This window comes from Pinus tabuliformis, chromosome 5_2 (assembly GCF_031772625.1).
Source record: "Pinus tabuliformis cultivar Carrire ecotype Pingquan chromosome 5_2, CPIR1, whole genome shotgun sequence".
In the NCBI taxonomy this organism is placed as follows: Eukaryota; Viridiplantae; Streptophyta; class Pinopsida; order Pinales; family Pinaceae; genus Pinus; species Pinus tabuliformis.
The window spans coordinates 686,918,657-686,934,310 of NC_142306.1; the positions used below are offsets into that span (position 1 = coordinate 686,918,657).

Below are 15,654 nucleotides of genomic sequence, written 5' to 3' on the forward strand. Positions count from 1 at the left end.
CTAATTTTATGTCTGTTACCACAAAATCTAGCAGGCCTAGTGCAAAGACTCACTAGACAATCTAGGCCTTATGGCAACAAAGAGATCAGCCACCACAGTCACCTCAATGGCCTTTCTCCTAGTGCTTTGTGGTTGCATATTATCCCCACAAGAGAGCCTTCCTCAGCAAGACTTAAAGGTTAGATGACTCGGGTTCCAAGCCAAATAGCTCTCTAACAAGCTTGCAGATAAATCACCTAGAAATGTCTTCATAAAGGAGGATTCAAGGGTGATAAGAGTCTAATTGATATGGAAAAAGGTACCGGAAAATACTTGCAGACCAAGATAAGAGTTACAAATGTTCAAGTGCACTTTCCACTAGCGCCACTAAACTAGAGTTTTATGATATGCAGATTTACAGCATGCAATAGCATATAACAACAAAGAAATTGCCTCTAAATGATGAGATCAACAAAGAATCGAAGGTTATTAAAGGGGTAAACAAGGGATTAGGTCAACTTTAGGTCTTTAATGGTTAAAAATGTATACAACAGCAATATAAACCCTAGACGTCAGCCCTAAATTTGGGGTGAAAACATGCAATAAATGCTATATTTTGTTTTTCAAATATTAATAAATGTGATTTACACCTAAAGGACAATAACATATAGGAAGAAAAATGGTATTAAATGCAAATTTAAACCAAACTCTAAACCTAACCAAGAAATGAATAAAAGACAAAGAATTGAAAAGGTGATCCCACAACTAGGCTAGTGCCTCTATTCAATTGGGCAATGGAGTCAACTAGGACGACGTCAATGATGGAAGGACTTGGATAGAGAGAGTGGAAGCCAAATTCACTTCTCTTAGAAAACCTAGCAAATTCTGTCATATGAGATTTAAGGTCAAAGTATGCATGAAAATAAGTTCCTTTGATAGATTCTTGAATGACAAATTTTCCATAATCACATAGACACAACAATTCATGAAAGATATTGCACTTTTTAAAATGGCACAAGATAAACCCTAATTCCAGAAAATATCATGCAAAATGGAAGATGATAACATTAAATTTACACAATTCATAGTCTCTCTATGCAAAAATATCCTCCCCAAGATAATTCACTCCATTATTCACCCATTGTATCCAACAGAGAAAAAAGAAAAGAGCTAGTGTGCACTCACTCAAGAGAAGAGAGATGAGAGTATGTGATGATGATCCAATGAAAATGACTTCCCTCTATTTCTATGACAAAAAAGAAAAAAGCTAGTGTGCACTCACTCAAGAGATGAGAGTATGTGATGATGATCCAACAGAGAAAAAAGAAAAGAGCTAGTGTGCACTCACTCAAGAGAAGAGAGATGAGAGTATGTGATGATGATCCAATGAAAATGACTTCCCTCTATTTCTATGACGGCAACCAAGTCATTTTTTATTAATTTACAATGAAAAATACCTAAAAGTTTGCCTAAAGCATTCATCTAGCCAATAGGTCACAAGCTGACCTAAAGATAGCTTTACAAATGATAAATCATAATAAAAATGTCATGACTCCTCAACACGTGGGAGGAAAGGTGTCATGTCCCTTCCCAAATAAATTTGTAACAGGTTTTGGTCTCTCCACAATTCTGCATAAATTTTGATGAGTAAAGGAACCCAAGCATTTTTTACTTAGGAACTTAGGAGAAAGGAAGGTTGAATTAGATAGCTAGTGGAAGGTGGGGGCCACCCACGTGGGAAAACACACATGGGCACTTGGGCAATTCAAATTGCCTTGGAGGGGAATCGAATGGCTTGGAGAGGGGCCCACATGGGGAAAGGAAGGCCCACGAAGATATAAGGAGGAAGAGCTCCCCAATTGAGGGTATTGTTTTGCACATCGAATTCACTTGTGTTGCTTGAGCTGCTTAGCCGAGTTACCTGGTTGTTTAGCATCGAGTTTCTCAGGCAGGAGACTCAACCTTTCCTTCGGGGGACTTCGAGTGCCACCCTAGGAAGGCATTTCACACTACCTTGGAGGAGAACCGGAGGAGATTTGTGGCCACACCACCCAACCTTCGATCCAGCATAGTGTATTTCTGGAACACGCAGAAGGGGAACATGCAAAGGTGATTGGGAGTTCATCCGGGTAGCTCTTGCCGAGAATGTTTGGGGAGTTGGAGTACACTAGAGGATCAGCATTTAAGAGGAGTTTGGGAGCAGGAGGTTGCTGCATTTGGGCAGCTCGACTTACAGCTTTTGTGGATTGCGCAGAGGGCCATTCTGGGGCTCACGTGGGAGTTGGTGGAGAGAGCTACGGAGCTGGGATCAGCTGGGAAAAGGGAGGAAATCCATAGGGGATAGCATCTCAGTATTTGGGGCAAATTTGGAGGGCCTTCCCAGCCATGTCCAGACAAGCCAAGATTGCCAACGTAAGGAGGAGGACGTGGTTGTTGGAGGTCGATTTTTAGAGGTCTGAACTAAGCCAAACCCTTTATGGGTTTTGGTGCGTTTTTGTTGAGGAGCCAACAGCTGAAGTTGCTGAATTTTCTGAGCATAGGAAGCAAGGTTTCCAGCACATCCTTTTCAGCAGGCGGCGCAGTTTTCTGGGCAACGTAGATCACCTTTGGACCAGCAGTTAGGCAGCACTAGGATCATCACTTGCTCACCTGGGTTTTGTCACACTTGTCCTTGGAGACAAGCCCAGGTGCACCATTCCATCACTACTGTATTTGCTCCTGAAGGATTTAATAAAATGGCTCAGTTGTTCTCTATTTCCAGTGCTTTCATGGGTGTTTATTGATTGTATCTCATTTCTGGATGTTGGTTTGTCTATTTTCTTTGTGTATCACTGAATTTCCTACTTAGGAACATTACAAAAGGCACTCCAACATGATGTCATCCTTCAAAAATGGGCATTTCCATCAAACAAGTGACTAAGCAGGTATAAGAGTGCTCCTCACTCATAAAAATACATGGGCACATCCCTAAGTAACATCTCCTCCACCAAGACGCAATCATCAAGAAGGCTCACATCACCCTCCTACAACATAGGTGGGTGATGTGGCAAACCTAGGATCAATCGATGTCATCAAAATAAGGTCTGCTACCCTCCCAAGCCATCTCAAGTGGTCTTCATCCTCGTCTGGTCTCTAAAACAAGGCAACATCCATCAAGAAATTTCAAGATCAGTCTGGGGGTGTCCTAGGTCCATCTGAGCACATCATCAATCAAGCCAACACCTCTACTCGGCTCAACATTTCAACATTCGAAGGTGTAGCATGGGGCATACAATCATGTGGGGGCTACTCAAAGCCCAATGCTCATCTCAGGAGGGGTAACATTGGGGTTGCAATGTAATATATGCTCTCAAAGCTAAGCTAGACATCATCTTCACTGTGCTTGAAAGGTGTCAAGCCATCCCTCAAGGGATCTTTGTTGCATGTGTGATGTACCACTAGAAACATACTCTCAAGATCAAGTGAGATCGACATCATTAGGGACAAAAAATAATAAAGCATCACGGTAGACCATATTCAATGTTAGGGCACAAAAATACTTTACACAAGCCTTGCCTTCCTAGCTAATGATTTGTAACCAAGTTACCATACTTATGAAGTTACCACACTTATGTTAAGAATGACTATATAGTTAGCCATGTTAGATGCTTCCAAACCCTAAGGGGAAGGACATCTCACAGGCATGACCATCAACGCATAGATGCAAGTAATAATTGTGGTCATGGAATGGGAAAGACTTCAAGGAAGATGGCCATAGCCATGGTACCAGCTAAAGGAGCTCCAACATCTTGAGCATAATAATCATAAGAGGGAGCAATCGTCGAGGCATGAGTTACCCCTTTCCTCAACGTATTTTTTCCACCCTTCTAGTGCACCTTTTACTTTAATGATTTGTATTTCTTTCTTGCATAGCTTAGGTGATCTAACTTGCTTTATGCTTTTCCAATGAGTGAGCCAAGCAATGCAAAGGTGTCCAATACTTGTCCCACTTGCTAACAAGAATATCTTGTATGATGGTGAAGAAGGCATCCACTGATGTCTCATATTCAAGGCACTCAATTCTGAAAAATAATGGTCCTCACAACTCAATCATGGAATCCCACCCCTCATAAACCTCTTCTAGGATGGGTTGGTCTGTGTCTGCAAATCATAACAAAGCAATTATAGGGTCCATGATCTCAATAGTAAGATCTACCCCCTCCCATCAAGCATCATCTAACACTGTATCTTTGACTCTTTTTGAGGCTGCTTGATCTATCTTTCTCCAAAAACACCAAAACTTTGAAATCACCATAGCCCCAAAAGTGGTCTTGACCTCCCTCAACCTCTCCACCATGATGAATCCAGAGACAAATTGTGTATCTACAATCTTCAACAATGATAGATGTGTGTACTCTTTGTAGATTATGAGAACATTGGTATGATTTTGTACAAAGTAGCGGATATGGCATGCATCCTCAATAATATTTCCAATCCATGGCACATCAGAAGCAATAGATTTAAGTGTTAAATTCAACAAATGGACAATGCAAGGTGTCCAAAATATTTGTGGATATTTAGCTTCCACAATCATGCTAGCAGCCTTGCAAACAAGTGCATTGTCTGTAATGATTTGCACACAAGAATCAACAACTACATCTTCAATAACTTTAATGAACAACTAATCCATATATTGTGCATCCTTGTATTTTCCAAGAGCATCCACTGCTTTCAAGAAAACTAGTCCATTCAAGGCAAACACCATGAAGTTAATGAGTGGACAGGCATGCTACATCTATCCATCCATCACAAACAATACTAACCCCAGATGATGGCCATGATGATTTAATAGGCTCAAGCATTTTATCCACCTCCTTCTTTTCGTTAACCAACAATGTGATTCTAAGCTTCCCTAAACTAGGAAGCACATACCCCAATGCAACCCCTTGAGCTAGAGATCGACACATCTCAATGAATAAAGATGATCATGCAACATTAAATGATATGAAATTGAGATTGACAAAAAAAAAGCCAATGGTAAGATCAATCTCATCCATTAGACAAAGTGTCCTCCTTTTTGTTGCTTGACTTGCATCCACACTGGAACTCCCAAATGGATAATTGTTTTTTCCTCAAGAGTGCAAGAGGATCCTCATTCTTGCTTTTCTTAGATGATGCAGCCACCATTACCACACCAACATTGGCCTCTCTTTCTAGTTTTTTCCTCTAAGATGTACATTGTACTCACTCTTGGAAATGCTCCAAGTCCATAAGATGTGCCCAACAAATGCCCTTTCACATGGAAATAGGTGCTTTTGAATTGATGGTTGCAAAAGCTGCATGTCCAAAGAACATCAGCTCCTCCTTTAACTTGCTCCTTAGCCCTTGATATCATGTAACATACTTCCACGATGAATATTTCAGTTCTTTAGCCCGATGTCTTGCTAAAAAAATGCTTCTCTCAACATTTGAAGTTGGAGTTGCAACACCACTTCCAACAGATGGAATATTGGTAGACCACGATGAAATTGAAGGGGGGGGGGGGGTTATCAATGGGGGCATTCCTCCCTTTCTTTTGGCCCTTTCCTACTACCCTCGATTGAGCCATGATTGTTCTAAATATAAAGAAAAATGGGTTGTTGTAAGGTTGTGCATGTAAACAAAAACGAACTGGCAGACAGATATATTAAAACTAAAAATAATTTGGAAGAGAAATCCACTTACCTACACCTTGAATCTCCCTTAAAACTCGTCTCCCTCCTTTGCTAATCTTCCACACACTCTTACAGCTCCAAAACAGCAAACACAAGTGAGGAAAATTGGCCCAAAATCACCTTTCAAAAGCATGTGGGGTCAATTAACGGCAAACATGTGTCACAGAATCAGGACATGATTTTGGCACGTGATAGAAAAACTCGTTCCCTCACGTCGAAAATGAGTCAAACTCGTGTCCCTCACCTCAAACCAATGTTGCACGAAGCAAGGACGAGGCGGGTACACAAAAGCTTTATTTCCCAAAAATCTAGGAAGCGAAGCATCATGGAAATGTCTACTATATATACGAAGCAAGGACGAGGCGGGTACACAAAAGCTTTATTTCCCAAAAATCTAGGAAGCGAAGCATCATGGAAATGTCTACTATATATATATATATATTGCATTTTATTCATAAAAAACATCCAAAATACCAAATTAGTTATAGAAGACATGAAAACATGCATATTTTTACATAAATCAACATAGATATGGCATCCATGATTCAATTGTACATCAATGATTAATTATTTGATCATCAACCATCTAGATTCTAGCAATTACAAACATACATCAAATTTTTAAGCGTATCATAGAACATAAAACATTTAGAAGATAAAATCATCAAACATTCAAGTAACTTATCTAGCAAGTGAGCAACTGTCAACATGAGTCATGTCCAAAATTCAAATAATAATGTTTACAAAATAGGCCACTTGACCACCACCAAGACTCAAGTACACACTGAACCAGAAAATTTCAAATTCACAACAAGACTACAAATCTAATCTATGACAAAAGTAGTAAACTATGAATATATCTACTAATCTCTCCTCCTTCCACCACGAACAGTACGTGAGCCTCCACATGCTAGCAATGAAGAAGATGGTGGCTCTTGAAGTTGTGGCAGTGGAACTGATGAAGATGAAGCCCCTGCTGTTGGTGTTGAAGCATGGAACTTGGGAACCATGGGATCGGATGGGGGTGACATCTCAACTCAATCATCATCATCTTAGATAAGAGCGTCCACCAATTACTCTAATCGCAACACTCCATCCTCCAAATTGGGTTCCTCTAGATTTTTGTCCCAAACCTTAAGGTCTTTATTAGTCTTTGCATCATCACAGTAATGGGACAGCAATCGCAAGTTGTAGTGAACATAAACCAAGCTCTCTGCCCGATCTAATTTAACTTGTTCCTTTTAACATTGTGGATGAAAGAATAAAAGCTCCAACACCTCTCTGCAGAAGAAGTGTTTACCACCTGTGATACCATCCGCAATGCCAAAGTTTGTAAAAGTGGAGTAGCACCTCCATGCATGTTCCACCACTCAAGAGAAGATAAATTCTCTTGATCTCTAATGGCATGCATTCTCCCAAATGGACTAGTGATAAGCGTATAGTTGCTCAAATGTTTTCGTAGCATGGCAGACTCCTCCTCATCAGGGACTAATTTATCCAATGTTTTCATATAACTAGATAGAACCTTTGGATCTAGGTGTGGTTTTCTCCTGCTCCCCCCTTGGTGCTAGTGCTGAAAGCCATGATGGATGATAGTATTTAGGTGTCAAAACATATGCTAAGGCATGTAATGGAATGTTTAGCGTATCCCATCGTTTTTCCACCTCTGCAAGAATATAATTATACAAGCTGATATCTCTAGCTTCAACAATTTCTTTACTCTGCCCCAACATGTTATCCATTTGTTCATACACCTCCCCAATTATTGTCTGATCTAAATCTGCAAACTTGATCACATAATAAATTGGTCTAGTGAATTGCACCTCCCCAATTATTGTCTGATCTAAATCTGCAAACTTGATCACATAATAAATTGGTCTAGTGAATTGCAAAACATATTTAATCTGTGACCAAAAGTAATTGTCAAGAATAGTGTCCTTGGCTACATTAACACCATCTCTATCAATGTTAATGTCATCCTATGATTCAGAGGTCACCATATTAGTTAAAGCTTGTCTCACCTTCAATAGCCGCCTAAACGTGAGGTAATAACTTACAAAAAAAAAAATGCAAGTTTAAGCAACTGCAACTTGGAGTAAGTGCCATAAAAGTAGTTTACCCTTGTATTCCCTGTGACAAATTTAATGAGTTGCTTCCCTCTCTTATAAAGCCCATTAATCCATCCATATCCTTTTTGCTTCACAATATCATGCATCAAAAGGTCCAATGTGTGCACCAAGCACCCGACCAAAAGATGTGTGGGTGATAACGCTCAATAATTTTTCCTATTGCCTTACAATTTGTTGCATTATCTTTGATCACTTGAACCACATTATTTTTTTTTTTAACCACATGGTGAATCGGTAACTGCCAGTCCTAATCTATGGGAGACCCAGGAGCAATCCTCGTAGCTGCCTCTATAACACCAGGAGTACATCCAACCACTTGCAAGTTGGGTATACTAAGATCCTATGGATTTTAGGAAGAGCAGACTCACGTGCCGCCAAGACGGGATTGGGGAATCCGCCCCTTTGGCTTCCAACTAGGACCTGTTACCGCTCAAACTAGCAGGGGACCTAAAGGGAAAATGCTAAGCCAAGGGCAACAAATGGAGACTTAGCCCATTGTCACTACAGTTAAGGCTCACTTCAATTTATGAACTTTCACCGTTGGGAGAAGACCCATAAATTATGGAGTTACCAATGAAGGATAAGTCAATGAAATAATGTGGAGTGACCCAAACAATCCCTTTTCCTGGAAGAGTTAGAAGGAAAAGGCTTGCTTGCTTCCTAAGTAAAGTAACAATGTCTTCTAGGGAAAGGAAAGGAGGATTCAAGAGTTAGGTTTATGGGATATGAGTTATGAAGGAACTTCCCAATCCCTAAAATCCTTATTGTAATTGGTATCCCGAATGGTTCTTGAAGAATTGTCTTTTCAAAGGAATGGGACCACACTGGACCCGGTCTAGGATAAGGGGGATGAGTATAGCAACCAATGATGTTCTTACCCTAGACAAGGTTGGGAAAGGATCAAAGAAAGAACTTTCACTTGAAATTGTTGATTTGATCCTATGAGGTACTAGCCTTGGGGATGTTAAGGAAAAGTTTGATCTCAGAGCTAGGGCTTGGCTTTTCTCCCAACTCCACCGTCGGAATGGCTTAAAAATTGGAGGAGACCTTGAGCAAACACCAATGCAGGAGACACTAGGAGATCGAACTTTTTGGAGGGCTAGCTTGGCGGGAAATTGATGCCCCAACTTGGCTAGACCTGGAAGAAGGTGAAGAAAAGTGATTTTTAGTGACTCCCTTTTGGCAGATCAATGCCTTAGTCTTTGGGAGAATGGAGTCTATGATGAATATGAGTAGGATTTTTTGGTTCCCAATCAAGGAGGCCTCAAGACCACTTTGTTATCCTTCTAGGTCAAGCAGAAGCAATCTTGCAGCTTTTATACTTCGATGCGCAAAGGGAATGGCTTTTCAAGGTCAAATTCTTTGATAGAATTACCCCTAGGAGATTTCGTTCAGATTACACGGCCCATACATTGAGATGCTATAATAGAGACAAAATTCCACAATTTTAAGCAGTAAATGCATGCAACAATTAGCGCTAGAACAGCGAAAATCCCAGTCCAATGTATTATACAACAAAGTAAAACAAGAATAACATTAAAAGCATGTACTTACATGTAATAGAATATATCCAACCATTCACAATTGACAAGAGAGAAGCACCAAGAGAAGATAGACCAATATCCACACATCAAAATTCATCCATAAAGCTCCATTTCATCCCCTAGAAAAAGTGTGAAAATCTCAAGACAGAGAAAAGATCCAATCCAAAGTGATAATGAGCAAATGAGCTCATCTCACTTGTATTTATAAACAACTTAGGAGTTCGAATTAGCCTCCTTGGCCTACATAAGCCCCAAAAATAAAATAATGTTCTAATAATTCAACTTTTGGTGACAAGCCCACCAAACTAACTCATAAATGATAAAATAAGCCTCTCAAGAGGTCAAATAATAATCTATGCATGTCATAGGGCCCTCTAAGAGGCCTAATGAGGTCCATGGGTGCCACAATGAAGAATAGGACCCTCAAAAGCAATGGACAAGGGGTTGGCCCCTTGTAATACCTATGGTGCTCCAAATGACATGTGGGGGCACACAACTGTCCTCATGGGTCTCCAAATAAATATAAGATGTTGTCACATCATCGTGCAAGGCTTGGATCATCTGCCACATGTATGGTGTAAATCTGGGGCCAACTGGGCATGATGGATCAAGTGCATCTTCCTCGTTTAATAAGTGAACCACGAGCAATCTTTGAATGGCTGTGGAGATCGATGGAGTGTTGCCTGCTGCTGTGGAGGCCATTGCTCTCAACGCACACCCTACAAGTGCCAATGTAGCCCTCTTAAGGATTAGGACCCCGTATAGGGAGACCAAATACAAAATGGAGACCATTTGCAATCCTGCATAAGATCCAATGCGTCCCCTAGCCTTCCAGTACAACAAGTCATTACAGAAATCGAGTAAATGAGCTTACCAAATCATGGACCACAGGTGGGGACTTCATAATGGCCTACCCTTCCATGATGGGCTTCGAGATGTGCCAATGTCTCCTAAACTCCGAATGGGGTTAACCAATAATCCTATTAGGTGGTTTCTACTTCTAAAGGGGATGATATAGTCAGGGTACAGCCTTCAAAAGGCAGTGGCATGTGACAGATAGGTGAATGAAGTAGGGGATGAGAAGGGGCAGCCCTGGGTCACATGTTTGGGTACAAGGGTAACTAATAAGAGGGAAGCCCACACTTGGGTTTATAATGTATAGGAGAGAGCAATCATGGTACATGAGGTACCCCAACCTCGATTTTTCCACCCTTCTTTATATGCCTTTTGCCTTTTTATGATTTTCTTTAATTAACTGCTCGGAGCTCAAGGGGTGAGAGCATGATGTATAAGATATAGCAACGAAAACCCCCTTTTAATGGTAGGGCGATTCATTGCCCACCAGGGGTTGGGACAATCATGGGTTCCTATATGATGAAGGAGGTTCATAGAACCTATAGGAACCAGGGTGATGGCCATGATGATGGGGTAGAGCTCATGTATTGGCTTTTTCCCACGTGCTAAATGTGTTTGTCTCGACCATCTTTTGCATTTTTTGGTACATTTTCCTATTGAATGTGGCCATATATTATTTTATCTTTCTTTTAGCTGCATCATCCTTCGGGCTTCATTCCAGGCCATGAACCAAGGTGTGGGCAAGGGGAAGGGGCATGCTAACACTATGTGGACCCAGTGGAGGAATGTGGACCCAGGTGGGAGAAATGATGAATGGGGTGATAATGAATGGAAAGAGGGTAATATAAGCAGATAAGGGAGCGGGACCACGCAACCAAAATCGGGGTTTCCCATGAAATACCATCCCTAGAGTCAAATGGTCAGTAAAAGAGATCCCACAGGACTAGAATCCAAGGTTAATACCTAAAAGGGGTCTAGGGAACAAGAGCACGAACCTAGCCCATTCTTTCTGTCGAATCCCCCCATTAATCCATGCCTAGAAGTTTCCATGATAAGCAAACTACAACACCCAATTTCCAAATGACAATGTTGATTTGTGGTAGCATCGGATGTGCTCTAGCCATGACAATTGGTGGAGAGGCTAAAGCACATGAGATCTCCAAGACCCAGAAATGGTTTGGGCAGATTCTAACCGGTTTGGGAGATATTAAAATAATTAATATTTTTAATGGAGTTCATAAGTCTAAACTTAGGGAAAATAAAATATTAATGGGTATTAATATAAAACTGGATTAGAAGGTTCCAAAAGTCATGGATCAAGCCAAATCTAATCTTAGTCGTTGATTACAGATTTAATCTCGGCCGTTGATGGACCAACAAGAGAAGTATAAGAGGGGGCTTGAGGGTCAGTTGAAGAAAACGCAAGAGTGATCAGTGATTCGATTTTCTAGAGCGGGGTTTGCTAAGAGAAATTGAATCAGTGATCAACAGCGACGGGCAGTGAATATATAGCAGAGAGATAGAGTTAGTACCAGAGAGACAACACAGAGCCCAAAGAGGTTGACGCAGAGGCAGCTGGGAGCAGTGCAGAGCTAGGAGAGGCCAGCATATGTGACGCAGAGGGGTTGAGGGATGACGCAGAAGCTTCAGTAGTTGCGCAGAGGCTAGCAAAGTTGACACAGGGCCAAGAGGCAATGCTGGGAGGACTTTTGTGGGCAAGATTGGGTGCTGGTGAGCCGGGTAGGGTGACGCAATCCCTATCAGAGTGACGCAGAGCAGTGGAAGCTGCAATTGTTGTTGTGAGATCGTTCATCCGATGATTAATCAGCCGGAATATCTGTCTCTGAGGAGAGGCACTACTATCGAGGGCATTCTCTGTTGGGTGAGCCATTCCTGGCACCCTAGTTGTATTCTAAAAACTGCATAATAATAAAACCCTCTGAATAGCTGCACCAGTTTTCCCACATTGGGTTTTTCTGGGGACATTGGTCCAAAAATAATGGTGTCACTTGTGTGCTTGTTTTCTTTCAGTTGATGATTTGTAGATGTTGATATTGTACTTGTGTTTAATTTTAGTATTTACATGGTAAATAACTTGTAAGTAATTAAACAAGTAGGAAGAAATAAACCAGATAGTACAGGAAGAATTTTTAACAGGTTAAAATTAGAAATTCCAACAAATGCATACCTTCAAGTTCAAGAGGCCCACCTTCAAATATACAATCATGGTTGGCTCAGGTGGTGGAGAAATGGCACAATGAGCTTGGTGGCTGCAAGGGGCTGCTCGCTGAGAACCATCTTGGAGAAAAAAAAAAAAAAAATCGCCCACCTTCAAATATACAATCATGGTTGGCTCAGGTGGTGGAGAAATGGCACAATGAGCTTGGTGGCTGCAAGGGGCTGCTCGCTGAGAACCATCTTGGAGAAAAAAAAAAAAATCTCCTATAGATATTACCCACAAAATGGTGGGTAACAGGACCAACATTTTTTATTGATTGCAATAGCTCTGCAATGTTTTGGGAAGTTGCACTGATGGAGTCATAACTTGCAATAAACACTGCACCACTAGCAGAATCACCAAGAACATTTATCAAATGTTGGTTTCTAATATTTGTCCACCCATCTGATACAATGGATACCCCACAATCCACCCACTCATTTGTAAAACGTGTCAAAGCTCTTTGAACCTTTGTTTTCTCTCTTTCTAATAACATTGTTCTAGCTTTCTCATAGTCGGGGCTCTTGTATCCTTTTGGGGCTTCATTGATGCCCTTAACTATATCATGCCAATAGGGAGAACAAAGAACATTGAATGGTACACCGCAAGCACAAAGAAATCAGACTATCTTTCTATCCACATCATCCCTCCCAGTAACATTTAGGAAATCCCCTATTGTTCTACTTCAAGAGGTTGCAGAAGTACCATAAAGAGATAAGTTACCAAATCTACAGGTTGCACTTGATTCAAAATGAGTTTTTTGTTTCTTGTTTTTTTTGTTGTGTAGCCTCCTCTATTTGGATGTATTTTCTTCTTTGTTCAGTTGAAACCTTGGGTCAAATTGTTATCCCCATGGCACCCTTTTTCTCATCACTTTCCACCACCCCACCAAGATGCGTCCTCACACAAGTCTATGAACCACTATATGGTTTTCCTCCATGACCACCACGAGGGCACAAAAACTTGTAGCTTCCACCACCTTTTCCCCCTTCAAGTTTCGTCACATAATTCCATAAGGGTGTCAATGCAGCATTCCCCTCTTGCATTTCAGTGTCCTCTTCATCCCCTTCCTCTTCAAACACTTCACCCTCATGATATATTGGGTCACTCATATGGGGACCACTATCCTCTTGTTCTTCTTCTTCCCTTCTATTCCTATCCCCTTTTACTGTCATGAAAACCAAAAATGGAATGATACATATAAGCCAAAAGAAGACCATTTTGGAATATGAATATAGATGGACAACCTACAAAGAAATGAGCAAAAAGAAAGAATGGGAAAGAGTAGGTGAGGGAGGAGAAAAAATACAAATAACAATCACAGAAAAATGACGAAGTTTGGGGTTTGCACTTTACCTCTTTAACTCTTGTAGATAACGGCCTTTCTTTACTCCTTCACTCCTCCAAGCTCTCCTCAAGCCTCTCTTCTCTGAAGAAATTTCAACCCCCACTCTGATTATCAGTTTTCCTTATCACTCCATGCATTTAGTTTTAAATCCAAGCATAATAAAAATATTCTAAAATCTGGAAATGACAATATTTTCTGAAAACACAAATTTAGAGATTTCACAACTGCTGAAATTACAGAAATAAAACACAGCAAAATTATGACAGCCACACACAGAAAATAACACAATGATTTTTGGTCAATGTGACCCTAGAAAAACCCCCTACAACTCTTGGGAAAAACCAGTTTGAGAGCTCTTCTTTATTTCTGAAAATGCTTTTACAGAGAAACTAAAATACACAGTAAAATTTCGAGCAACCAAAAATTACAACTTATCTCGATTTGTGTGCTTGAACTCCACCTCGAAAATCGTGCCAATCAGCAAACAACCAAAACAGAAATTTTCCAGCAATAAAACAGCGTTAAATGTTGTATGCCCTACCTCAAAAAACGTGCCCAGAACTTCTTGTACAGATTGTATGGACCGTATAGATTTCAGCAGTACGGTTGCCTCAAAAATCATGCCCAAATCTGCCTCGAAATTTGTGCCCTTGTTGTTGTACCTCTTCCTCGATTTTTGTGCCTTTCTCCTGCTATACGGTTTTGCCTTGGGATGCGTGGCAATAAATGTTGCTGCCCAGATTTGCTAAAATGTCTTCTTGTTGCTCTCCTTCACTTCCTCACTACTCAGAATTTTTCTCCTTGCTCTCTCTTCTCTTTCTCTCAAATGCTCATGAAAGAATGAATTGATCTTTCTCTCTTCTCTTTTCCTTTGACTCTCTAAATGACCTTTTGGGTTACCCTAAGATCTAATGGCTGAAATTCATTTAAATCTAGGGATGAGAATAAATGTGCATTTAATTCTCACTTTCTATTTTTTAAGTCACTCACTTAAATAAAGACCCACTTAGCCTTTTATTTCCATAGTCATGTGTTCACTTTCTAATTCCTCATTGACTTTAATAAAGTCACCTTTAAATTAGAATGTAACTTTACCACTTATAAAGTCACTTTTAAATTAGAATGTAAATTCACCACTTATAAAGTCACTTTTAAATTAAATTGACTTTACCACTTATAAAGTCACTTTAGGAGAAAAGTACAAATAAATTTGGACACTTTTCCCTCGGCCAAAGATCAAAGTCTTAGGGAACCACGTGTCCTCTTGTACCCAAATTTTAACACTCCCTCTTGCCGAGGAAAGTGTTCCTCACCACTCCCATCTTGTCTCTGAAGTAGACATGCTTGCCCCGTGGTAAGGCTTTGGTGAAAATGTCCACTACCTACTCATTTGTGGAAATGTACTCAAGCTTGACAACTCCCTTTTGGACATAGTCTCTAATGAAGTGATACTTGATCTCAATATGCTTTGACCTGTCACGAAAAATTGGATTCTCCGTGAGTTTTATGCAACTCTGATTATCACAGTAAGTTACTTAAGGTCTCAATGCCTGACCAAATAGACCAAACAACATCTTGCGAAGCCATAAATAGACCGAACAACATATTGCAAAGCCATATGGCCTCACAACTAGTCAAACTAGCAGCCATATACTCTGCCTCAGCTGAGCTCAATGCAACTGACTGTTGTTTCCGATTGATCCACAACACAACTGCCGAACCCAACCCAAAACAGCACCCGGAAGTACTCTTCCTATCTGAAGCAAAACCTTCCCAATCTGAATCTGTGTACCCTGCCAGTCTCAGTCCATCACCCTCTCTATAATCCAGACCAAAATCCACATTCCCCTGCAAGTAACGAAGAATGTGTTTTGTAGCCACCCAGTGA

The 15,654-nt window shown here is 40.6% G+C and overlaps 1 protein-coding gene across 2 annotated transcripts in view; it reads right to left on the reverse strand.

The window, feature by feature from the left end:
- Positions 1-15,654, reverse strand: part of LOC149160973 (uncharacterized) — a 342,465-nt gene that overhangs the window by 121,587 nt on the left and 205,224 nt on the right. The window lies entirely within an intron of this gene.